The 26,793-nt window shown below is 46.5% G+C and overlaps 1 pseudogene; it reads left to right on the forward strand.

The window, feature by feature from the left end:
• Positions 1-203: 203 nt before the first annotated feature.
• On the forward strand, positions 204-26,636 carry LOC135188606 (uncharacterized; annotated as a pseudogene).
• Positions 26,637-26,793: the final 157 nt, after the last annotated feature.

Genomic DNA, 26,793 nt, shown 5'->3' on the forward strand with positions numbered 1-26,793 from the left:
TAGTGTTTCATTCATCTTAATTAATGATTTTCTCACTGTGCTAGTTTGAGCCTAGCTGGGATATTTTAGTGAGAGCAATTGGATTACAGGCTGTGAAAAAGAAACAATGGTGATGTCTACTTCACTCATAGGCTTGCTGAGATGTATAGAAACAGGAACATAAACAGTCACACAGTGGCTCTCTGTTGCAGCTGGTGTGGAACATGCAATCTGCATCTGCAAATCACTCCAGTTACAGGTCCACAGGACAAGCTCAAGGAGAAGGCAGCATGGTAGGATGAAGCACCCAGAAGAGCAGAGGGCAGAAGAGAGAATGATTGAAAGTCGCCTGATAATAACCACGGGCAGAAAATGCTAGAGAGCTGCTTTGCTCCTGACTGATGCATCTCTGCAACCTGCTGTGTATAAAAGCAAGTACTTCAGTCTATATACCCCCTGGGAATTCAGGCAACAGAGAATGACAGAGTGGTGCAGTGTACATGGTGCCATCCTCTGCTGCCCCTTTCTCAACTGAGCCTCTCGCCCTCTGGTTCTGCTGTGGGTTTAAACATCAAGCCTTAGTTAAGCTGCAGTAGCTAGGATGTCCTAACTGTCCTCACCACGTGGCATGAGTTGTTTAGGCTTTCCACCTTCTCTCCTGTGTGAAGCCTAGAGCAGCCAAGGTTGGGATGAAGGGCTGGCAGAGAAGGACCATCACAATGAGGTCTTCCTGGGGTGTGTCACCACATCTGTCACTGGAAGGGTGCAATGACAGGTCATCAGGCAGGCATTAAGGTGGGGAAATTACCATCTCAGTGTTCCCAGAAATGCACACCTGCTCCTGACTGTCCCAAAAATTCTGATAACTCATCAAGAACAGATGTCAGGCACTTGGAGTTGGCTCCACACTATGGTCACAGATGGCAACTCACATGCTGAGCATCTCTTGCTCACCACGCACATGGATCTTGTTCTGATGCACTACCCAAAATAGGAAGAATTCTTTAGCAACATGACTGGTTGCCTCTGGAGTTATGTTTGGGTCTCACTCAGCTCCTGAGACAGTAGACTTATCATCCTTGGAGACACAGAGTTCCTCTTCCTCATCCTACAGGCATTGCCAGCATCCAAGAAAGCTTTTAACCATTCAGAACATCCAAGCTGTGGTAACACTCCCTTCCCATTTATTTTGCCAAGCAGCAGCTCTTCCCAGGTGCCACTGGTAATGAGTTTACTGTCATGACATCCCTTTGTGGAAATTCTCCAGGTAGGACTCATCAAGAGAGCTGCCTGGATCCTGGTCTGCAGCTGCAGAGCAGCCCACGGATGCAAAGAGATGGTACACAAGGGTGAGGAACATGAGAACAGTGCTGAGCAGCCACCTTCTGTGGCAGTCAAAGATATCACCTTGGTGTTGCAGTCCTCGGGGGACTCTGCTGCTTTATGTTCTTCCAGGTGAACATACAGAGAAGACCCCCTTCACTCTGGCTTATGCTGGGAACTGCTCACCACCAAAAAGAAACCTCATGCTCGTTGTTTTAGAGACCTCAAACTTTCTATCATCCACTGTCCTCCCCAGAACACATCTAATTATGCAAACAAACAAGGACTAGGCTTTTTCAGCCTATGTTTCATGATTTTATGCAAGAGCTATACCTCAGTGTGCCAAAAAAAGAAAGAAAGAGACAAATCAGCTTGAAGCATCCATTTTTTCCCAAGCCTTCTCTTCAAGAATAATGTGAGCCAAAAGCCATCTGTTATTTCCTGTGGGCTATCTCCCCTCTGCTTCTTACTTCCTTTACACAAGCAGAGAGAGGGAAAAAAATAAGGGAGAGGGGAGAGGTAGCTCATGGCCACCCTCCCTGTCAGCTCTGTTTACTGATCTCCCAGCTTCCTCAGGAGGCTCTGCCAGCAAGGCAGTTTAGCTGACTGCAGGCAGTTCTCATTAATCCCCTCCAGCTAAACAAGATGCAGAAGGGCAAACTGCAAAGCAGGCAAGGCAGCGAATTGCATCAAAGCAGCATTTGAGGAAGCCTAAGGGAGGCGCTTTCTGCAGCACGCCCCCGTCGATGAGCAGCTGCTGCTAACGCTGCTTTTAGCCAGCCCAAAGCACTCCCACTGGTGTGCCTGGAAGGCTGGGGATGGGCACCTCCTCCCTCCGCTGTCCCTGCTGAGTGTTGCTGGACTCGTTAATTAGCTGGCCGAGGGCACTAACCCTTCCACTTTCTGCCTGATTCAAATTGTTTGCGTTTCAGAGGAGCTGCTAAAAGGCTGCACGGGCAGGACTGAAGTCATGACATTGCTACTGCGCTTAATGCCTGCTTTGGGCTGCTCTATTGTCTGAGAGCATGGCAAGAGGGATGGGAGGGTCCTTTTCATCTGCCTTCTGCTTAGCCAGTGCTGCTGGGGGGGAACCATCTGAGCCAGCTGTGCAGGCAGTTCGTTCACCTGTTGGAACAGCTTATTGCGTGAGCTGGCATGCTGTGGCTGCTGCGTTGCACAGGCAGCCCGGAGAGTAAGCTGCATTTCTGCCCTCTGGGAGGTGGAGGAAAAGGCAGACCCCTTGGCAGGTGCTCCTGACACGGCCCCACGCTTTGCTGCCTCCCACGGAAAGTGGGAATCTTCCCTCTGCAGAGAGCGACAGAAAAGCATGAGGTGTGCAAGTTAGGGTCTGGGCATGAGGTGTGCAAGTTAGGGTCTGGATCCTTTTCATGGGACCACAGGATAATGGCTGAGGCTGAGAGGGACCATTGCTCAGAACAGGGTCACCTCAGGGCAGCATCAAGTCAGGTTTTAGAACCAAAGCTGGAAACACTGCAGTCATTCTGGGCAGCCTGTGCCAGTGTTCAACCACCTCCACGGTGGAAAATAAAAGCCCACAGGAGTTTCCTGTGTATTGGTTTGTGCCCATTGCCTTTTGTCCTGTCACTAGGCACTGCTAAGGATCACCTTCTTCATAGCCCTTCATGAGGCATTGCTAAAGAGGATGCTGGTGACTGGTACTGCAGAGCTGTCTGTTTTCTGCATCCTGATCAGCTTCTCTTTTGCTGTAACTACACTGTCAGGCTGGAGAAGTCCAGCAGAAAATTGCTCATCTGCTGATGCCTGTGTGAAAGACATCTCCATGTGCACGACGCTTCCCTGACAGAATGCCAGAGTCAGATCACTCAGCCTGCTTTTTGTTTTCCTTTCTCTGCCAAGCTCTCAGACTCAGCAGCCACAGAATATAACCTCCAAGTCAGATTGTTTGCAATGACACAGGAATCAGCATTCATGTCTTTATCCTTTTTCCACCAAGTGTTTTTACCCATTGCTCATGTCCCCTGTTGCCTGTCTCCACTGGCAGTACAGTGAGCATGGAGCTGTCTCCTTACCTGTTTAGAAACACATTCCCTCCCCCCCCCCTCTGTTTTTTGAGCTGAAGGATCTAAATCACTGATCCATCTAAGTCAGATAGTCCTTGTAGATGGCCTGGATGCTTTATTTTGGTAGATGCAATCATATTTCTTTATCTTTCTCCCTCTTTCTAGGCTGTAGTTTCCTCAGAACATCTGTCTTCTACTCAGTGTTACCCTACTATAAGCATCCATGGTGATGTGATATTACAGGATATGTGCAGTGCGTTGGAAGCAGGGACAGATAGTTACATAATTACATACACAGACACCATGAAGACTGGCAAATAAAATACAGGTTCTTTTTCTCTTGAGACAGTCCTTTTAGGGGCATCCAGAATGACTTTTTCCTGACTTTCAGCTGCAGATGGGTAAAAAGTTGTATGCCTTAGGGGTCCATACTGGGGACAGTGCTGTTTGATATCTTCGTCAATGATATAGACAGCAAGATCAAGTGCACCCTCAGCAAGTTTACAGATGATACCAAGGTGAGTGGTGGGAGTCCAGCAGCATGAGATTTAACAAGTCCAAGTTCCATGTCCTACACTTTGGCCACAACAGCCCTGGAAAGTGTTTAAAAAGAGACTGGACATGACACTTGATGTCTTAATTCAGTTGATTAGATAATGTTGGGTAATAGGTTGGTCTTGATGATCTTGAAGGTCTTTTCCAACCTGATTGAATCTGTGATTCTGTGGTTGATAAGACTGAAGGACATGATGTCATACAGAGAGACCTAGACAGGCTAGAGAGGTGGGCTAAGGAGAATATCATGAGGTTCAACAAGGCAAAGTGCGAGGTCCTGCACCTAGGTCAGGGCAACCTTTGATATCAGTGCAGGCTAGGGGATTATGAGATTGAGAGCTGTGCTGCAGAAAAGGACTTGGAGTTACTGGTGGATGAGAAGCTGAACATTGAGCCAACAAAGAACACTTGCAGCCCAGAAGGCAAATCACATCCTGGGCTTCATCAAAAGAGGTGTGGCCAGCAGGTCAAGAGAGGTGACACTAACACTCTGCTCTGATGAGACTTCATCTGGAGTACTGTGTCAAGCCCTGAAGCCTCCAATACTAGAAGACATGGACCTGCTGGAGCAGGTCCAGAGGAAAGCCATGAAGGTTATTAGAGAGTCGTAGCACTTCTCCTATGAACACAGGCTGGAAGAGTTGGGGCTGTTCAGCCTGGAGGAGAGAAGGTTCTGGGGAGACCTTATAGCAGCATTTCAAAATCTGAAGGGTAGCTGCAGGAAGGCTGGGGAAGGACTGCTTAGAAGAGCCTGTAGTGATAGGGCAAGGGGTAATGGTTTTAGCCTGAAGGAGGGTAAATGTAGGTTAGATGTAAGGAAGAAATTCTATACAATGAGAGGCAGACCTGTTCCAGTGAAGTACTGGAACAGGTCTGCCTGGGGATGTGCACAGCCTAATCCAGTTGGAGCTGTCCCTGCTCACTGTAGGGGATTGGACAAGGTGATCTTGGAGGGTTCCTTCCAATTGGATACAACCTGTGAACCTTCCAGGCTTTCTGTAAACTATGTCTGCCCTGACTGCAGCAGCATCCATTAATACAGGTGTCAAGGGAAAGAGGTGAGATGTAGTTGCACATTACTGAAAGTCCAAACAGAGGCAAGCCAAGACTGATCTTCAAATGGGATACAACCTCATGGCATTTGTGTTTCAGAGTTTTCAGACAGCAAAAGCTTGGTGGTTTGGTAAATAGCATGGCAGCTCTATCAAACCCTGGCCTATTTTCCCAGGCTGAGGAGAAACTGGGAAATCAGAATGGTTAGTTCAAGGAGAAAGTAAATCCCTTACTAGTCAATCTTTCTGATGGGAAAGGAAATCATTCTATAGACCTGGCCAGAGACTGTCTCATATTCCACCAGAACCATTTCTGTGGGCAGAGACTAACAAACCTACAGTGTGAAGGGGCAGATGACAAGACCACCATGCCCACTGGAGGGATTACATTCCACTGCTTTGTAGCCTGTGCTGCTTTGCCAACTCAGCTGCAGTTCCAGCGTTTCTGTAACCCATGCAATGTTCTGAAGAGCTGTTAAACCAGAGTAAACCAAGCAGCAGAGGGTGTGACAGCCATGTGGAAAGTGCTTAGAATCATAGAATCAAACAATCAACCAGGTTGGAAGAGACCTCCAAGATCATCCAGTCCAACCTAGCACCCAGCCCTATCCAATTAACTAGACCATGGCACCAAGTGCCTCATCCAGGCTTTGCTTGAACACTTCCAGGGATGGTGACTCCACCACTCCCTGCTTGACTCAGATGTCTACCAAGCTTCTCATACATTTCTGTCCTCCTTAGCGAGGACCAGCAAGGTTGGAACTTACTGGTCAAGGGCTCAGTGAGGCTGACTTAAAACTCATCCTGACTGTGGCACCAATCCTTGACTAATCTCTCCATGCCTGAGGGTTTGGTCTTTCCAATTGCTTTGTTCTGGCTCACAGCAGGAGAAGATTAGTGCTGTTTCTGGAATAATTCCCCTAAGCTTCAATTGATCCAAGATTCAGCTAAATGTGTTGTAAGTGATAGAGCAATACAAAAACATGAGGAAAAGTGGGAAGTTGGTTAAATTTGCTACAAACAACTGCTGGCTGCAGCCTGAGTGTGATGACAGGATGTGGAACAGCTTCTGACAGGCTGGATTGGATGCTTACTCTCATTCTGCAGATCCAGGTCAATGAGTCTTATAGCATAAAGTCACACATATGTTTAGTTGTTTTCAGGAGCTAGATCTTAGCTGTGACACTGGAAATGCTTAGATGACTGCACTGTTATGTGCAGCCATATAAATAATGAGCTTCATGAAAGAGTCCAGAAGACAGAGGGAGCATAGCACAAAAGCAGTCTTGGATGTCCTGCTGCTTATAGTCTGTCCATTCAAGCACAGCAAAACCTTTCTCTCTGCAGCAACTGTTACTCTGTAAGCTCTCTGCTGTTACTTAGCTTTAATAATTAACTCCAGTTATTGAGATAGCTATTTTGCTTTATTTACTTTGAAAACTGGGGATTTTCCAGATGCTTCTTGGAATAGCAGACCTCTGCTCAGTAAAGCATAACATAGTTGGCAGCTTCAGCTGAACGGGCTCTGAGCTTTGACCAACTTTTCAAGTGCAGTTTGCCATGCAAGCAGCAGCAGAATTTATGCCCTGTTTGTGGGCTCACCAGTCTTCATTTTATGGTATGAAGGATTCTTGGCTAATGATTCTAAGGCTGTGGCAGTAGGAGAAAAAAAAGCATAAACATGACCCTTGTTTTGTTGTGATGGCATCTTCAGTAAATTATGACCCAAATTCAGCTGTTACAGTACACAAGAGAAATCCTGAAGTCTCATTCTTCTGACCAGAAGAGAGGCTCTTGAGCCAAAGAAATCTTTCCAAGTGGAAATTTTCTTAACACAAGACATGACCACACTCTATAAGCATTTTTTGTCTGTGTTTTTTGAGCATCACAGGTACAGCTGTGTCATAAATTCTTGTGTCAGGTGGATGGGGCCAAGCTCTTTTTGGTGGTCAGCAGCAATAAGACAAGGAGCAATGGCTACAAACAGGAACAGAGAGGATTTCACCTCAATGTGAGGAGAAACTTCTTTACAGTGAGGGTGACAGAGCACTGGAACAGGCTGCCCAGAGAGGTTGTGGAGTTTCCTTCTCTGGAGACTTTCAAAACCCACCTGGATGTGTTCCTGTGCATACTACCCTAGGGGATCCTGCCTTGGCAGGGGCGTTGGACTGGATGATCTCTCAAGGTCTCTTCCAACCTCTAGCATTCTGTGATTCTCTGTTGATTTAAGTCTTGAACTAAGATGCAGATGCTGGAGTGATTTGAATGTTAACTAACACAGGGGATGTCTCATAATGCACTAATGCCTGCCAGCAGCAGCAGTTACTGAGTCATCCATATCGTTATCTGTGAGGAACTTGCAGTAAGTAACTAGAAAGGGGATTTAAGTCCTTGGCTAGGGTTTGTTTCGTTGTTATAGTCTTCAGGTTTTTGATTCTCCTCCACTCTTACAAATACCAGCTATAAGCACTCTGTCAGTTGCCCATTTCTTTGCAATATCTTTCATCTCACCTCTCACACTGTAGAGTAGGGTCTGTGGTTGAACTTGATGATCCATGGGGTCATTTCCAACCTGAATGATTCTGTGATTTGGGAATGATGGGATTGAAAACCAGCAGTTGTATGGGGGGGAACTGTTATGCTGACTTTGTTCTTAAGAATTATTTAATTGTTTTAAATATGATATGAAGAAATATTAAAATAAGAAGCAAAACTATCCAGAATACATTTTTGTCTCCCTAGATTCCCCCTGCAATGCAGGAATCATAGAATCATAGAATCAAGCAGGTTGGAAGAGACCTCCAAGATCATCCAATCCAACCTAGCACCCAGCCCTAGCCACTCAACCAGACCATGGCACTAAGTGCCTCATCCAGGCTTTGCTTGAACACCTCCAGGGACGGTGCCTCCACCACCTCCCTGGGCAGCCCATTCCAATGCCAATCACTCTCTCTGTGAAGAACTTCCTCCTAACATCCAGCCTAGACCTACCCTGGCACAACTTGAGAGCTGTGTCCCTTTGTTCTGTTGCTGGTTGCCTGGCAGAAGAGGCCACCCCTGGCCTGGCTACAGCCTCCCTTCAGGTAGTTGTAGACAGCAATGAGGTCCCCCCTGAGCCTCCTCTTCTGCAGGCTGCACACCCCCAGCTCCCTCAGCCTCTCCTCACAGGGCTGTGCTCCAGGAATGCAGAGAAGACAGAGTTTGGGCCATCAGGCACCACTGCACTCATCTGTTATGCGAGAAAATGATTGTGAGGCATGTTCCTAAGGAGATCATCATTATACAATTCCAGTGAAACTAAGCTGGTGTTTGGGAGCATTTAAGCTGCCATTAGAAGCTGAAGCCCAAGTTAATATCATCTTTCAGCAATGTTCTGCCACAAGCCCTGATGAAAATTACCTTAAGGGAGTTTTGTCTGCATCTGTATGCTGAGACATCCAATAGCTCTGATTCCTGGATGCAATAGCATCCACAGATACTTCTGTTATTTGAGCCCCCCCAGGCCTATTCAACCTACCTTGCAACAACTTCCAGCCTAGGCTGGATCACACACAAGCAAGAGAACTTTCTGTTTTCACTTGCTTGAACCAAAGAACCTTTTTTTCCCCCTAAACCAAATCCAATCTTGATTTGGAAATTCCCAGGGATGGAATAATCAACCACATGCCTGGGAAAAAAAACATTTCCAATGGTTAATTATCTCTGTGGTTGAAAAATACTCCTTGCTTCTTGTCTGAATTTGCCCAGCTTCCACTTTCAACCACTGGATCTCATTATGTTGTTATCAACTATGTTTTAAAAGAGTCCATTTTCATATTTCTCTTACTCATGTGAGCATTCACAGTCAAGATTCAATTTATACAGCTTTAACTGTCAAGCACTGACTGTTCAATCCAAATGAATTTGATAGGTCCCTTTGTACTCTGCAGAGAGACAACCACCCCTCACCCACACTCCTTACTGCTGTCAGGCACATCTGCTTTATGTGAAGCAGTAGGGCACTGCTGCACCTTCCCTCTTCTCCTGTTTGACATTCTGTGTGGGTCTTGTGACCAGGTGCTTCTTGTTGTGACCCTTCCATGTTGACCATGCACACAAAGAAAGAGGTTTTGTACTGATAATGTTTCTGATAGGGCAAATAAACCTCCAGATTCTTGACAAGCCTCCTTGAGATGCCAAATCTATTCTTGGATTATGTGATTATTGTGGCTCAACATTTATTCCATGTCACAGTATCACAGTCACAGTATCACCAAGGTTGGAAGAGACCTCACAGATCATCAAGTCCAACCCTTTACCACAGAGCTCAAGGCTAGACCATGGCACCAAGTGCCACGTCCAGTCCTGCCTTGAACAGCCCCAGGGACGGCAACTCCACCACCTCCCCAGGCAGCCCATTCCAGTGTCCAATGACTCTCTCAGGGAAGAACTTTCTCCTCACCTCCAGCCTAAATTTCCCCTGGCGCAGCCTGAGGCTGTGTCCTCTTGTTCTGGTGCTGGCCACCTGAGAGAAGAGAGCAACCTCCTCCTGGCCACAACCTCCCCTCAGGTAGCTGTAGACAGCAATAAGGTCTCCCCTGAGCCTCCTCTTCTCCAGGCTAACCAATCCCAGCTCCCTCAGCCTCTCCTCGTAGGGCTGTGCTCAAGGCCTCTCCCCAGCCTCATCGCCCTTCTCTGGACACGCTCAAGCATCTCAATGTCCCTCCTAAACTGGGGGGCCCAGAGCTGAACACAGCACTCAAGGTGTGGTCTAACCAGTGCAGAGTACAGGGGCAGAATGACCTCCCTGCTCCTGCTGGCCACACCATTCCTGATGCAGGCCAGGATGCCACTGGCTCTCTTGGCCACCTGGGCACACTGCTGGCTCATGTTCAGGTGGGTATCAATCAGCACCCCCAGATCCCTCTCTGTTTGGCTGCTCTCAGCCACTCCGACCCCAGCCTGTATCTCTGCATGGGGTTGCTGTGGCCAAAGTGCAGCACCCTGCACTTTGGAGCTATTGAACCCCATCCCCTTGGACTCTGCCCATCTGTCCAGGAGGTCAAGGTCCAGCTGCAGAGCCCTTCTGTCCCTCTGTCAGGTGTTCTCATACTTGTGCAAGTCTTGTCACAACAACCAAACTGTTCCCCACATTATGGTCTGTTGGGAACCTCCCTCTCCCCACCAGTTGAAGCTTACCAGACCAGCTCAGATGGCTTAGAAGTAAGCTGAAGCTATATTTTACAGCAAGTTAAGTTTACAAGCACATACTCAAGATGCAGTTACATCTATTTACAATTACATGCAATTAATCCCAATTCAGAAACAATACAGAGATCTAACCCTCCCCCCTGAACAAAGAAAGCCCAGAAGGGGCCAAAGCCAACTTCTTCTCTCCCCACAGACAGAAAACCAGCAAGATCTCCTGTGTCATCAGGTCAGCCAAGGTTAGTATGCAATCCTGCACAGAGAAGCAGTAGAGGAGGTGGAAGGCAGAAGACAAAGTGAACAAAGAGTGAGAGATTGTTTACTCATTGCCCTTTTATCCCTCTTAGCAAATCAGTGAATGATACTATCACTATTACTCTGTTACAACCAATGCCCCTGCCCATTCAGCCTGTACTCAGAACAATGTCCAGAAAGTTCCTCTCTCTTGTTTGTAATTCAGAACCAAAATGGAAGGTTAGCTCTTAGACTGCCACACACATCCTTGCTGGTTTTTCTGCTCCAGATTGCTCCAGGCCGTTTAGTAATGACAGGTCTGCTGCTCCTGTGTAATGTCCCTCTTTTCCTTATGATTATCCAATGAAATGATTGATGATATGAGCTAATCTGGCAAATTTCAGGGCAGGCATTCAGGGCTATTGCAGAAAGTGTGCCTGAGCTGCCTCTTGAGGAAAGGAGCACAATTCCTTCTAGGGGAGTCCTCAACCCCACAGTTCCCCAAAGCTCTCATTTTCAAAGCACATCAAGAACTCTTGGAAGAATTTCCTTCTCTTCCCATCCCACTCTGTTCAGCTCAGTACCCAAACCACTTCCATGGTCTGCTTGTCTCCTGTACTGAGAAAGCAGGATGTTTTCTGGACTTGTTTGCTTCCATCTTACAATTTCTTGCAGAGCTAAGGGGAAAAGGATGGTGTCATTCCTTGACAACTTGAGCAGGCATTGTGCTGTTTTATTGTTGCTCTTGCAGATTCAGAACAATTCCACTGAATCAGGTCACTAACCCAGGGAATATCTGCAATAAGGATCTGAATTACTCTGCAAATTTGGGTGGTGTTCTGCAAAAATAGAACCTGAAAGGTGAAAACAGCAAATGGAAAACAGCAAACAGTAGTATCACAACGAGAAGAAACAGCTCAGTGATGAGTACCTGGAGGTTTCTCCAGCCTATATTCTTAGACAGATGTGAATGATTCATGCTTTTAGAGATGTGGCAGATACTGAAGTTAAAACCTCTTTATGCAGGGAAGTATATCCAGCTCAGGAGTGCTGGGAAAGATCAGCTGAGGTCTGAGTCCTTATGAGTAAACAGAGTATAGAATCACAGAATCATATAATCAAGCAGGTTGGAAGAGACCTCCAAGATCATCCAGTCCAACCTAGCACCCAGCCCTAGCCACTCAACCAGACCATGGCACTAAGTGCCTCAGCCAGGCTTTGCTTCAACACCTCCAGGGATGGTGACTCCACCGCCTCCCTGGACAGCCCATTCCAATGCCAATCACTCTCTCTGCCAACAACTTCCTCCTAACATCCAGCCTAGACTTTCCCCAGCACAACTTGAGACTGTGTCCCCTTGTTCTGTTGCTGGTTGCCTGGGAGAAGAGACCAACCCCACCTGGCTACAACCTCCCTCCAGGTACTTGTAGACAGCAGTGTGCCCAGGTGGCCAAGAGAGCCAATGGCATCCTGGCCTGCATCAGGAACAGTGTGGCCAGCAGGACAAGGGAGGTTATTTTGCCCCTGTACTCAGCACTGGTCAGGCCACACCTTGAGTGCTGTGTCCAGTTCTGGGCTCTTCAATTCAAGAGAGATGTTGAGGTGCTGGAAGGTGTCCAGAGAAGGGCAACAAAGCTGGTGAGGGGCCTGGAACACAAAGCCTATGAAGAGAGGCTGAGGGAGCTGGGGGTGTGCAGCCTGGAGAAGACAGATAAATCCCAACCACACTTCTCTAGGAAGCACAAAAAAATTCCAGTCAGGATTTTCAGGACAGATTTCTTTCTGTGCCATGAAACCTTTACATAGCTACCATCAATGCTCCCATGAAAACAGCAACACTGTAAGAGTTCAAACTCATGTTTATGAGCAGGAGCTTACAAACTTATGGTAGCTTACAAGCTTATGGCTCAGCCAACTCCAGTGATTCACCAGCACTGCTGTTTTGGTTAATTTTCCTGGAAAAGCACATTATTGCAGCAATTCCTCCTTGTTTCTTTTTGTCATCACAGTGTTTGTTTCTCTATCGTTTGTTTTTACTGCCAGACCTTAGTTTGGTGCAGACATCCTTGTAGCTAAACCTGGTTTTAAAAGTCATCAGCATTTCGAAACATGCATGGATTGCCAGGGGATTTTCTGTGTGGCTTTTTGACTGACACTGTGTTTTCAGACCTTTTAACAGCAATGAGCAATCCTCCTCCTCCTCCTCCTCCTCAAAGAGCTGCGTTTTTGAGTGACGTCTCAACTTTCGTGGCTGTGGTCCACTCTTTTACAACGTGGGAACTGCCCTGCCCCTGAACTGTGTGAGCCTTGTGTCACATTCTCTGCAAGTCTGCTTCTTTAGCAGAAGAGTAAACACCTCTGAAGTCCTGAGGATGTGTTTTTAAACCAGTGCCCAATACTTGCAAGGATTGCAATAAGAGTAGCTGTGGAGTTAGTAGAGGAAAAACCACCCTGTCGAGGGAGAATTGCTGAGGACAGGGCAAGAGGAGCAAATTGTAGTAACAGCATAAAATGGAGCAAAGGAAAATTACAGCTTAATTGCCCAGAAGCTGCAAGGCTGCCGACTAAGCCTCCCTGGGGAAAATGCTGAGAGTCCCAGAAGATGAGCAGTAAACACACAGCCCTGGCCAAAGCACTGGGAAATGTGTTTCTCACTGGCAACCCTCCTGCTACAGGATGGAGATAGAATAGATGGCCTAAAGTACCTCCAAAATAATCTGCAAAACATCTCTTAGAATCATAGAATCACAGAATCACAGAATGGTTTAGGTTGGAAGGGACCTCAAAGATCATCCAGTTCCAACCCCCTGCCATAGGCAGGGACATCTCCCACTAGAACAGGTCACTCAAGGCCTCCTCCAACCTGCTCTTGAACACTTGGATGTTCTGTGATTCTGTGATCCCATTCCCACGTGCTGAAGAGCTGCCATTTGAACAAGCTTGCAGTTAAGCTGGAGGAATATCTGGCTTGGTCTGGAAAACACAAGTTTAAGGCAAGCACAGGAGGTGACATAGTACCACAGCTACACTAAAAGCTACATCAGTAAGGCAGAGTGATTCCCTGTGGACACAGTTAGCAGATAAGCTGAGTGCAGTCTCACAACCTGTTTCCCACTCTCAGGCCAGGAACCACTGCAAACAGAAGTTCTTCTCATCATTTTCATGTTTCCTCAATCTCATACAAACACTTAGATAGCTTCAAATACCTTGTCAGGTCTTGCTAACCCTCCTGACCAAAACCCAGCTTCAAAAGCAAATAGCATTTTCATCTTCTCCAATGACTTCTGGAGCCTACCCCAAACATCATATTGCCACAGCTAAAGTGGTGGAGCAGTAACAAAGCCAGATGGTACCTCCAATTAATCTGCCTGCACTTCAGTTATAACCACATGGACATTGAGTCACAGAATTAACCAGGTTGGAAAAGACCTCTAAGGTCATTGAATCCAACCTATCACCTAACCCTTCTAATTAACTAAACTGTGGCACTAAGTGCCTCATCCAGCCTCGTCTTAAACATCTTCAGGGATGGTGACTCTACAGCTTGCCTGGGCAAGTCTTCCTTTGTTTCCACACACCCCTGTCATCATGTGTTTTAGCTGACTGGATGATCTTGGAGGTCTCTTCCAACCTGGTTGATTCTATGATTCTATGATTCTATTCCAGTGAAGATTTAGTTGAGTGGCTAGGGCTGGGTGCTAGGTTGGACTGGATGATCTTGGAGGTCTCTTCCAGCCTGGTTGATTCTTTGATTCTATGATTCTATTCCAGTGAAGATTTAGTTGAGTGGCTAGGGCTGGGTGCTAGGTTGGACTGGATGATCTTGGAGGTGGCTTCCAACCTGCTTGATTCTATGATTCTATTCCAGTGGAGATTTAGTTGATTGGATGGGGCTGGGTGCTAGGTTGGACTGGATGATCTTGGAGATCTCTTCCAACCTGCTTGATTCTATGATTCTATGATTTAATGAGTACTTTTTCTATGACAATAGAAACTTGATAATGTGAAGAAAATATTTTCTTTGCTTTTCCATCTCCATCAGGGACCTCCAAGACCTGTTAGGTGTCCAGACCATAGGCTAGGCACATAAAAAAAATCTCACACTTAAAGTTCTCTTCAGTCACCAAGACCAGGAGACTTTTCTGAACATGTTCTAACTCACTTCTAGCATATTCTCAGCTTCTTTCCATGGAAACACCTTTGCTGATTCACATCCTTGTGATGAGCTGGGATTTGGTCGGGAGACACACCCAGAAACATGAGCTGAGAAACATGCAAGGAGAGTGACACAGCTTTATCAGGGTCTACATTTGCTCTGGCACCCTGTAATGCTGTCAGGTGGTTGTACTACACTTACTCCTTAGGCAGGTACCTAAAGTTGTTACATTTCATTCTGCCTTAAGGTCCAGCCTGGCCTGTCCATTTCTGCAAGCTAAGGAGTAAGGTTCTGGCACTGTTCCACAGAGGGTGACCTCTGTGGAGGCGAAGTTGTGCTGGTTGTGTGTGTGTAATGATGTGTAATGTCCTTCATGTGACGTCAGTGCTTGACTGACAGGGAGTCACACTGCCACATACCATAGCTCTCTCTGTGCTGCTGCCTTGAGCTGCGTGGCACAGCATGCACAACCTTCACCAAGCTGTGCCACAGCCTTCCGAGGCTCAGATGACATGGAAATACTGAATGTGTTGTCTTTCTGCAGTGGCCACGCTGCAGAGAGGAAGTCATCACCCTGAGGGAAACAAAAGCCTTGGGGCTGACTGAGACAAAGGGGAGGCAGGCTTTGTCCTTATGCATCAGGGCATAGGCATCCTTGAATGGGTTAAGTGGAGCTGATCCACACTAAAAGAACTCACACAACATCTGAAGCTAATGAGCTCTAAAGATCCCAGCGGCACACTCCTTCATACTGCATTTCCCTGAGTGTCACCTCCTGCATGGAGGTCTGAAGCTGGAGAAGTAAAAATGGGATGTGCTTCTGCCACGTGCAAAGCCAAACCCAGCATAGCCCACACTCATGGACCTGGGCAGGCTCAGTCAGTGTTGTAAGGATGAACTCTTCCAGCAGGACTGGCAACGGAATGTCCTCTCTGAAAGAGATGTAACACAGCTTCAGGAGAGGTAGAAGGAGAGGGGAGGAGTGACTAGGGAGTTAGCTAAGCCAGGTAAGTAGAGTGAGGCGGTGAATTAATGTCATTCCCTGGTCAACCACAAGACAACTCCCCAAGTGGCTGCCATTCCAAGACATGAGTATGTGTCTGCACAGTGCATGTGGCTGGCTGCTGGGAGGAAATCCCCTCTCAGGACCCAGTGGATGAGTCAGAACTTACTCACATCTTTGCAACACTCCTTGCTTGCGTGGTCCTGGGTAGGAGTGGCAAATTAAGAAGCCTGTTTGTATTTTTGCTGTGTGCCTGGTAATAGTTGATTGGTTAGGGCTGGGTGCTAGGTTGGACTGGATGATCTTGGAGGTCTCTTCCAACCTGGCTGATTCTATGATTCTATGATTCTATGATTGCCATAAACTGCAAGAACTGCACAAAGCCTTTTTTTTTTTGCTGGACACATTTGCCTGCTGGGTGCATGGATTAGGCTCTAAATCCAGTCTTTCACAGGAGTCCCATGAAGTGATTATTTGTGAGGGAGGCCATTCTCCTGCCCATGTATTGAGGTATCTAGGAAGCAGTATGCAGCTCTTTCAGGCCCTATTATCCATTTGAATTTATTGAGTGCTGACAGATGTGCTTGGTGCTTTATGGTCACATAAGGGAACCTTTGTGACTGCACTGTTTCAGGAGAAAACTCATGTTATAGAATCATAGAATTAACCAGGTTGGAAGAGACCTCCAAGATCATTCAGTCCAACCTAGCACCCAGCCCTATCCCATCAACTGGACCATGGCACTAAGTGACTCTTCCCATCTTTTCTTGAACACCTCCAGAGACATCAACCCCACCACCTCCCTGGGCAGCCCATTCCAATGCCAATCACTCTCTCTGCCAACAACTTCCTCCTAACATCCAGCCTATGCCTTCCCCAGCACAACTTGAGACTGTGTCCCCTTGCTCTGTTGCTGGTTGCCTGGGAGAAGAGACCAACCCCCACCTGGCTACAACCTCCCTTCAGGTAGTTGCAGACAGCAATGAGGTCCCCCCTGAGCCTCCTCTTCTGCAGGCTAAACACCCCCAGCTCCCTCAGCTGTCAGAAGGTGGAAGCCCTTTTTTGGTTTAAGAAAGCTGAAAGACACTGATCTGGTTTTTGAAATGCTGGCCTCAGTGGCACTCCACTCTGAAGTGCTGATAAACCCAAAGGGGAATGAACAAGGGTTCTGTGACTGCCAGAGTGACATTTGCTGTACTGATTCTGCCTGAGAAACACAAAGATAGAAATAGAATTTGGGTTGTAACCCTCAGAAGACTTCAAATTCTTGTTCTGAAGCCAATTTGTGGGTTGCAGGTTGAGGTTTGGTTTCTTTTTTTGGTCTTCTGCACTGAGTTCTCTCATCATCCTGTCCTGCCAATGTGAATGGCATCTTCCATGAGAGTCTGTGCTTGCTAAAAATGGTGTAGTTATAGAAGTAAAACTTATTCCCACACTATTTTGTCTTTAGTGATGAATCTAAAACTCTTTTTTATCAATGATGAGCTGCAGTTTAGTTGGTGGAGGGACATTTGATCCGAAATTTTAGGTCTGGGCTTGACATGACAGAACATGGATGAGAAGAAATGTAATTCATGCAGACTCACACAATGTGACACTATTTTTCTTCAGAACAAGCCTACTCTGCATGAGTAGCTGTGTTTGGGTTTCCAGGCTGTTCATGGGACATTTTTGGTAGCTTCACAAAGTACAACCTTGCCAAACTCCCAGGTGACAAAAGCCTTGAGATGCTGACAACCCTTAAACCAGTGTAGAAGCAAAGAGCAAAAGGCATGCTCTCTTCCTGCTGCTCCTGGCAGGAGAGGTGGGCTCCAATGGTCCACACAAACATATACTCTTTGAAACTAGTGAGTCAGTGACATGTGAGATGGAGCCTGGGAAAACATTCCACTAACCTTTTCCAGATCCTTAAGCTTATTGTGAGGATGATAATGATTAAAAGGAGGAGCTGTTGCATTTCGGGAGGTGACACGGCCAAACACTGTCTCTCTCTTTCCCCTCCTGCAGGTTAGATTACACTACAGAGAAAGAGTTTGCCCAAAGGCAGATAATGCATAAACCATTCAGAAATGATTAATAGACATTAGAGTCACTGCATGCTGCAGAAAACTGTCAGCCTCACCTCCATCCCTGGAAAAATGATGGAGTGGCTCCTGTTGGAGGGCATCTTGAGGCACTTGGAAGAGAAGAAGGTTATCAGGAGTAGGCAGCATGGATTTACCAAGGGGAAGTCATGCTTAACTAACCTGATAGCACTTTATGATGCCATAACTGAATGGGTAGATTCAGGGAGAGCAGTGGATGTAGTCTACCTTGACCTTAGCAAGGCTTTTGACACCACCTCCCATGACATTTGAGTGAGCAAGCTGAGGAAGTGTGGGATGGAAGAGTGGACAGTGAGGTGGGTTAGGAACTGGTTGCAAGATAGAGTTCAGAGGGTGGTGAACAATGGTGCCAGGTCCAGCTGGAGAGCTGTGACTAGTGGTGTCCCCCAGGAATCAGTGCTGGGGCCAGTCCTGTTCAACATCTTCATCAGTGTCATTGATGAGGGCACAGAGTGTCTGCCCAGCAGGTTTGCTGACGACACCAAGCTGGGAGAGGAGGAAAATTCAACCCCAAACATCAAATACCTGGACAGCTTACAAACCTTCTCTATAGCTTAAATAGAGGCTTGCTCCAATACCTCTAACAGACTGGAGCAGCTCTTAGCATTTCCCAGACAGTTGGTGAGACTAACTGCCTGTTGTGCTGCATTTCTTCCTTTCTGGCTGACATGGAGCAATGAAATTACCAGGACACTGAAGCAAGAGCATGAATGTTAAAGGCAATTCATAGCCTACTCATTTTTGGAGCAACACAGAAGTCCTAGAAACCCCAATGTGGTGTTTGTTAATTAAAATAATAATAATAATAATAATTATTATTATTATTATTATTATTATTATTATTATTATATGATTCTATTTGAGGTCACATCAGTCAGAATTTGAATGTACATATACATTTGTGCCCAAATGGGGCCCTGGCTTTTTCCTTGGACCCTGGGACTGTGGTTACCTGTGACTCTGACATGTCACTTAACATCTCTCTGTGACTAAAGTCTCCACCTGTGAAATAAAATTGACATACTTTATTGAGTTCTGGCTGTTTAGACTATTAGACTCTGTCATGAATGCATTTCTACTTCTCTAAGGTATCCAACAGAATGACTTCCAAGCTTGTTTCAGGTCTCTGAGGGAAAATGTAATACAAAGAATCACAGAATGTTAGAGATGGAGTCCACCTGCCCTGCCAAGGCAGGATTCCCTAGGGTAGATACTTAATGCCATGGTCTAGTTGACTGGCTAGGGCTGGGTGCTAGGTTGGACTGGATGATCTTGGAGCTGCACCTATCCATCTCACTCAGAGCAAGTCCCTTTCCTTCAGCATCTCCAGGGAGCGATTCAGATCTCTGAGCCACTCTTCAAATGTTCCTGTCTGACCTTTTGAGTATGTAGGTGATATGGGAAGCTATCACCTTGGCTTCTCAGCTAGGTGATATTGCAGCAGAAAATCTTCCTTTCCCTTTCCCTTTCCCTTTCCCTTTCCCTTTCCCTTTCCCTTTCCCTCTCCCTCTCCCTCTCCCTCTCTCTCTCTCTTTCCTTTTCCCTTCCCTTCCCTTCCCTTCCCTTCCCTTCCCTTCCCTTCCCTTCCCTTCCCTTCCCTTCCCTTCCCTTCCCTTCCCTTCCCTTCCCTTCCCTTCCCTTCCCTTCCCTTCCCTTCCCTTCCCTTCCCTTCCCTTCCCTTCCCTTCCCTTCCCTTCCCTTCCCTTCCCTTCCCTTCCCTTCCCTCATTGTAATGATGTACTGGTGTTCACCCTGTCCCACTGGTTTCTTTTCTACTTATTTATGGCATTTATTTACTGAACTCTGCATTTAAATGAGAAACAGCAGAAGACTGCCAACAGTTCATAGCAGAAGCTTACATGAAGAGCTTCTACCTACAGCATTTTAGCATTCCTTAAGGGAGACCAGCTTTCTGTTTCTCATGCTTGTGTAGCATGTCAGCTATGTTTACAGCCTCCTGCATCTTGTAATGAAAACATCTGATCTCAGGGCATCAGGCTGCCTATTTTCTTTCAGCCTGGCCCTTTAGTTACAGACCCAAAATGCTCCCTTTCTCAGCACCCTTCCAAATTACTACCCCTTTGAACAACCTCTCCTCTCCTTGGCCATCCAGCTAATTGCCACTGATTTACCAACCAGTTTCTAGAGCACGTAGATGGGTTCAAGTGGCTTTTCACAGTGAAGGATGGAGTCCTAGTCCCACTCCCCATGCCCCTCAGAGTACACTGGCATCTTTTCCCATCTTGCTGCATCCTGGGCAAGAGCCTAGACTAAATACTTGCCTGGCCAAGGAAACAGCTGGGGAATCTGTCATCTGCTGCTTGTCCAGAGCAGTCATGCTTGTGCACTGGCTCCTGTTCCCTGCCCCTCTGTCCCTCCTACATCTTCATTCTCTCCTTCAGAGCTTTTGAAAGTGGAAAACAAAGATTCATGCTGTCTTGGGTGCAGGCATGGGAGCACAACAGGATGACATTTATAAACATCCAGAAAATAATGGTGGCATTTAGCTTTCAGCAGAAGGCTTATTTATCTCTGAAGAGATTACACCAAACGTTTCCATGCAGAGCAGAGCAACGGAGGAGATATAAAACCATGACAGGAAACTTTATATACACGAAAGGGAATTGTAAATTCCTGGTGTAAAGCCATGGATTACATTCATGAGACAGTCACTCAGATGGTTCTGCTTTACATCCACTAGAGATTTGCCCTTTACAACCGTTTGTAGTAGTGATGCTTAAGTGGACTGGTAATAGAAAGTTAAGGAAAGCAGCTGACCTGGGTTAGGAACTTGGACACACACACACACTATTGGAATTTATCAGGCCAGCTTAGAAGGCTTGGAAGCAAGATAAAGCTGTATTCACAGCACAGCAAAGCTCACAAGCTTATACACACTATGTGTTTACAATTATATACCAATTAGAAATAATGCAGAAGTCCAAACTCCCTCCCAGACAAAGCAAACTGCCCAGAAGGGCTTCAGAACTGCCCCTCTATTTCTCCCTCTGCTTTCCCAGACAGACAAACCAAACAAGCAGCAAAGCTGATGTTGTTTTCTGTTAGCCAAGATTAATGGAAAGATATTAGAGCAGAGTTAAGAGGAAGCAAATACATCCAGCAACACAGACCAGAGTGGGAGAGATTATTGGCATTTTGGCTTTTTACCCTTCTCAGCAAGCCAATGAATGATACAGACATCATCATTATTTTCTTCTCACAACCAGTGATATCATTTCTCTCATTAAAATATTCCAGTTAGCCTCAAACCACCACAGCAGCATTCTCCAGCTCAGCAAGAATTGATCTTTGTCAAGGGCACACTGCAGAGGAGCCTGCCCTGCCCAGCTTGTCATCCCAGCTGCACCCCTGACTGAGCACACCACCTCAGGACAGAGAATGATGTGGCTGCACTGTGTGAGCTGCTGTGGGCTCTGCAGCCAACTCTGTGTGACAAAATAAAAAGCAGATTTGAGAGAAAGCCTAAATTCATTGAGCCTGAGGCTACAGTTAGCACTCTGGTGTGTGCATGCATGCCAGGCACGTGGAGGGTCAGCTTGGAGAGTGTCCCAAGCCAGTGAGAAACCTGTCCCTCAGCCTCCTGCTCCCACACAGATATTGGATGTGTGGCAGTGACTACTGTGTTTCTCAAACCATGTAAGAGGTGCACCAGGGCAACTCTATTATCAACAATTAATCAGACAGCAGCTTGATCAGAGGATAATCAAAATGCCCCAAGCACAGAAATGGACAAAAGAGAAGTGTGTTGCAAGCAACTGCTGCTCTTCTCCCTGATGTGACTTCCATTTCCATCTAGTAGCAGCACAATCCCATCTCCTGACATTGGTGTCAATTTATACTTATTGAGACACTTGAGCTGAAACCACCCCATCTCTGTGTTTGAGGTGGCAAAAAAAACCCCAACCATAAACCAAACCCAAAGCCCAAACCAAATACCCCAAAAATCCAACCAACAACCCCAAAAATCCAACCAACAAACAAACCACTCCTAAACCTCCCCAAAGCAGCGATGTGCTGTGGGGCAGAAAAAGGGTGATGTGAGAAGCACTTTCTGGGTGTAAGGTGAGTGGATAAAGCTTCAGGTACTTCTGCTGAGCCATCCTGGCATTGAGGGTCCTGTGGGGGGAGGACAGATGTACTTCACTTGAGACACTCTGGAGTCCAGATGGGTGAAAGCCCCAAACTTCACTCCTTGGGTGGAGAAGAGATAGGGAGACAGAGGCCTGGACAAGAGTATATCCCATGGAGTTTAGAAAGCATATACAAGAAAACACATGCTTTGGGTTCCTTCAGTGGATGTGCTCAGTGCTTTTGTTTAAGAAGAGCAACTAAGCAAAGTAGAATGGAAACTCACAGTTATTGTAAGGAATGCTCACCAGCCTACTTTGACTTAGAGCCAAACATGCACATGAGCAGGCAATGAGGCTTATCCCCTGTCCTGAAGAAGCTGTGGTCCAAGCACACACAGCAGAGTAAGAGCAAGAAGAGCAATGAAGGTCAGGTGAACCTTGTGCCCAGCCAGACAGTGGATGTGGTATAGCTGGGCTAGAAGAGACTCCTGCTGCTCTCTTAGTGCTGGTGCATAGTTTCCTTGCCAGCTCCTTGGAAAAGCCCATGGCTGAAGCAACATCTGGTCTCAGAAGTCCTCTGCAGCAGATGAGGTGTCTGGAGTCACAACTTCACACACCTCTGTCCAGGCAGTTTTAGTATGTTTATTGGGGGGAAATGGGTGTAGATAACTGCTTTAATTGAGGTACTTCTGGCACATGGAAACTGTACATCTGCAGAACCCCTGCTCCCCTATCACTGCTGTACCCAAGCAAGGCAAGTGACTTGAGGCTTCCAGAGCCACTTTAATTTAGGGTTAATTTAGGGTTATCAGCTCTGAATTACTGTGTGGGAAGTGAAGCACCTTGAGGGAAAGTGAATATTTTATTAAGCCATTTAAAGCAAAGCAGAATCCTTCTCTTGTCTATTCTGCACTTGGGATTAGCTCCCCAGGCCCTTAGAATCATAGAAAGACATTAGAAAATCATAGAATCATAGAAAGACATTAGAAAATCATAGAATCATAGAAAGACATTAGAAAATCATAGAATCATAGAATCAACCAGGTTGGAAGAGACCTCCAAGATCACCCACTCCAACCTAGCACCCAGCCCCATACAGTCACAAGCCCATTTCAGGACAGGGCAAAATCAATCTTTTCCATTCTCCCAGTGAAGCTAAGCTCTGTAGAGCTTAGGGACTACAACCCTTGCTTATGCAGGTGCCAGCCAGTGCAGTCACAGGGAAGTGACCTGGGTCTTGGTGCTGCTGCAGTTTGCCCTGCTGTGCAAGTGGGATCCCAGTACACAGCAGGCTTCCCACTCCTTATTCACTTAGTGGTTTGTCCTGAGCTGACCTGGATGTAGCAAGTGAGAAAAACACCAGATGAAGCCTCATTTAATCTTAGGTTCTCTTTCAATTACTCACCAAGCTGCCTCTGTGCTAGCATGTCACATTGAGAGGATGTGGACAAATATATCTGTGCTGAGGAGTGGCAGAGGCTGCTGTCTGCATTTGGAAATGCTGAGCAGTGTGTTTTTCTAAGATGGCTAATTAGTAAAGGCTTGAAACTAACGGCTGCATTTAACTGACAAGGCAATATGCCCTTCATCCATCCCTGGAGATGGCAGGAGAATGATTCCTTTTGAAAAGCATGCCTGTTAACTCCTGCCTCTCTAGCCACTTTGATCTTTCCAATAGAAGCCTTTCCCTCTGTACTTTTTCTCTCCCTCTGGAGGAGATCATGAAAGCAAATCGTCCTGATTTGCAAATGGCTTTTCCTCCCTTGCTTGCTGAGTTGCATGCCTGGGTCTTCTGTGTGGAACCACTCTGCCACGTTGGTCTGGCATGAGGAGCTGGGGGAAAGGTAACAGTGTGGTCTCAAAATGTTATCACTGATGTGATCACGAGAGGATGCTGTTAGGGAAATGGAACTGCCACAGATGCCTCTGTCATAGAATCATAGAATCACAGAATCAACCAGGTTGGAAGAGCCCTCCAAGATCATCCAGTCCAACCTAGCACCCAGCCCTAGCCACTCAACCAGACCATGGCACTGACTGCCTCATCCAGGCTTTGCTTGAACACCTGCAGGGACAGTGCCTCCACCACCTCCCTGGGCAGCCCATTCCAATGCCAATCACTCTCTCTGTGAAGAACTTCTCCAGGGCATCAGAGAGAGCAGAAAGAAGCAATGATTCAGCAAGTCACGATTTTCCTCCTAGGTTGTTTACCCTCGAGATCTGGATAGAGCTAAAACTGGATGACCTGGCCTTTAAATGAGAAGGAGAACAGAGTTTTCTGACAAATCTCCCAGTGTGATCTGCTCTAGGTGATCCTGCTCTGGCAGGGCAGCTGGACCAGATCTTTCCAGGTCTCTTCCAACCCCTGACATTCTATGATTCAATGGTTTCATTCAAATCCAAGTGCCATGCAACACTGATGCATACACATCCAGATACTTGTAGTCTCTCCCCACACAAAGGTGCTCATTAATACTTGACAGAAGCAATTCAGAGTCGAAAGGTAAATGGCATTTGGGGTGAAAGAGAAGAAAGTAACATAGAAATAAACATACACTGATGTTTAGGGCCAGATTTGAAACAAGGGTAGGAAATGTTTTTTTTTTTCATGTATATCCAAAATAACTGAGAAGTTAATTGCCAAATTGGCAAACACACTGCATTTCTCCAAGCTGGTAACAGTGGCAAACGAGGTCTTACATAGGAATAGGAGAGATTTCTGTGTTTGGGTTGCCCTTGAGGTACAAGAAGTATCATTTTGCAAGAGAAATGTTTATCTTTTGTACCTCCAGAAATATGCTTGAAGAGAAATGTGCTTGAAGGGAGTCTCTTTGCTCACAAAAAGGTCTGTTTGGCATCAGGAGCAGTGTGGCCAGTAGGACAAGGGAGGTTATTCTGCCCCTGTACTCAGCACTGCTCAGGCCACACCTTGAGTGCTGTGTCCAGTTTTGGGCCCCTCAATTCAAGAAAGATGTTGAGGTGCTGGAAGGTGTCCAGAGAAGGGCAACAAAGCTGGTGAGGGGCCTGGAGCACAAATCCTATGAGGAGAGGTTGAGGGAGCTGGGGGTGTTTAGCCTGGAGAAGAGGAGGCTCAGGGGTGATCTTATTACTGTCTACAACTACCTGAAGGGAGGTTGTAGCCAGGTGGGGGGTGGTCTCTTCTGCCAGGCAACCAGCAATAGAACAAGGGGACACAGTCTCAAGTTGTGCCAGGGTAGGTATAGGCTGGATGTTAGGAAGAAGTTCTTCACAGAGAGAGTGATTGGCATTGGAATGGGCTGCCCAGGGAGGTGGTGGAGTCACCATCCCTGGAGGTGTTCAAGCAAAGCCTGGCTGAGGCACTTAGTGCCCTGGTCTGGTTGAGTGGCTAGGGCTGGGTGCTAGGTTGGACTGGATGATCTTGGAGGTCTCTTCTAACCTGGCTGATTCTATGATTCTATGAAGAGGTTCACTAGCCTTTCCAAATAGGGATGTCTCCATTTTGGCTTCCTCATTCAGGGAACAGGCTGAGAGATGCTGCACTCCAAGAGTGCCAAGCACTTCTCCACATCATTTACAGTTACTGCAAGCTCCAGATCTTTAGGACTTTACAAGGCCAAATCACCAGGACTCAAAACAATGCAGCATGGAATTACAGACCTATTTTGAGCCACCAACACTTAAAACTTTTGCTTCAAGCCTGCAACCCCCAACCACAACCAACCAACCAACAAAAAAGGAGGCAGAAAAAGGCTGAGGGAGTAAGAGCCTTTTGGCTGTGGATATCATCATTACACATTGTGCACCAAAAGGAGATGACTTCAAGGATAAATGGCCCTCGTGACAGACTTCCTCAGATCACAGGATGTCAGTTTCTGTTTTAAAGGCACCTACTATAAGTGGCAAAGGATCAGTGTGGAAAAGTGCATGTTGTCCCCAGGCTAAATAAGTGTTGCTTTGTTTTCAACTTAGAATTCTAAGACAGAAAGAAAGAGGGAAAGGAAGGGAGGGAGAGAGAAAGGGGAGAGAAAAAGCATGCCACAGATGAAAGCATGCTGTCAAAGGTCATGCCACAGTGTCCTTACCTCAGCTCTGGCTTAACTTCATAACCAAACAATCCTGCTATCTGACACCACCTAAGAAATAAATAGTGGTGGTCCTCAAAGCTCTTGCCCATTTCACAGCACTTCCCTGCCACACCGCAATAAAGTAGGTTGCAGCAAGTATCCTGCATGCTATGCCTCCAAATGTACCAGTTAATTACTGAGCTTTTTAAACCTACTCACAAGACAAGCCTTGTTCTTTCAACCTAGTGCTTTTTTTGCCAAAACAAAAACAAAACAAAAAACAAGGAAAAAAAGGAAGAAAAAAGAAGTCTGTTGGGCAAATAAATCTTTCCAGAGAAAACAGATTTGTTTCCAAATCAGTCAACTGTGCTGAACTGGAAAGGAAGAAATGTTGTTTTTTCCAGGATGAAAGCAAAACAAGATCTCTCTCTCTGTTTGCCCTGTCTCACCAGTTTCTAAAGAAGGTTGGTTTAAGTCCTGCATTCATTTTTCCTGCTGTCTTATTTATCTTCAAGTCTTCTAGGCTTTTTCAGTGTCATTGGCAAAGCCCATCCTAGTTGCTCCAACACAGAAGTGCTCTGTGCTTGGCTCTTCACAGCCATGTGGAGATGCTGAACAGAGCTGAGTGAGCTGCAAGCACCCAAAGTTGTTATTTTTTCCCCCATTGCTTTCTTCATGCTCCTGAAAAAAAAAACAAACACCACCAAACCAGAAATCTCAAATGCTTATTGTTGATTTGGTTTTCTTGTAACATCTCTCTCGTAGAGAGAGTGGTCAGGCGCTGGAATGAGCTGCCCAGGGAGGTGGTTGAGTCACCCATCCTGGATGTGTTTAAGGGTCATCTGGATGTGGTGCTTAGGGACATTGTAGCCAGGTGGGGGGTGGCCTCTTCTGCCAGGCAACCAGCAATAGAACAAGGGGACACAGTCTCAGGTTGTGCAGGGGTAGGTCTAGGCTGGATGTGAGGAGGAAGTTGTTGTCAGAGAGAGTGATTGGCATTGGAATGGGCTGTCCAGGGAG

The sequence above is a fragment of the Pogoniulus pusillus genome, chromosome 3, assembly GCF_015220805.1.
Source record: "Pogoniulus pusillus isolate bPogPus1 chromosome 3, bPogPus1.pri, whole genome shotgun sequence".
In the NCBI taxonomy this organism is placed as follows: Eukaryota; Metazoa; Chordata; class Aves; order Piciformes; family Lybiidae; genus Pogoniulus; species Pogoniulus pusillus.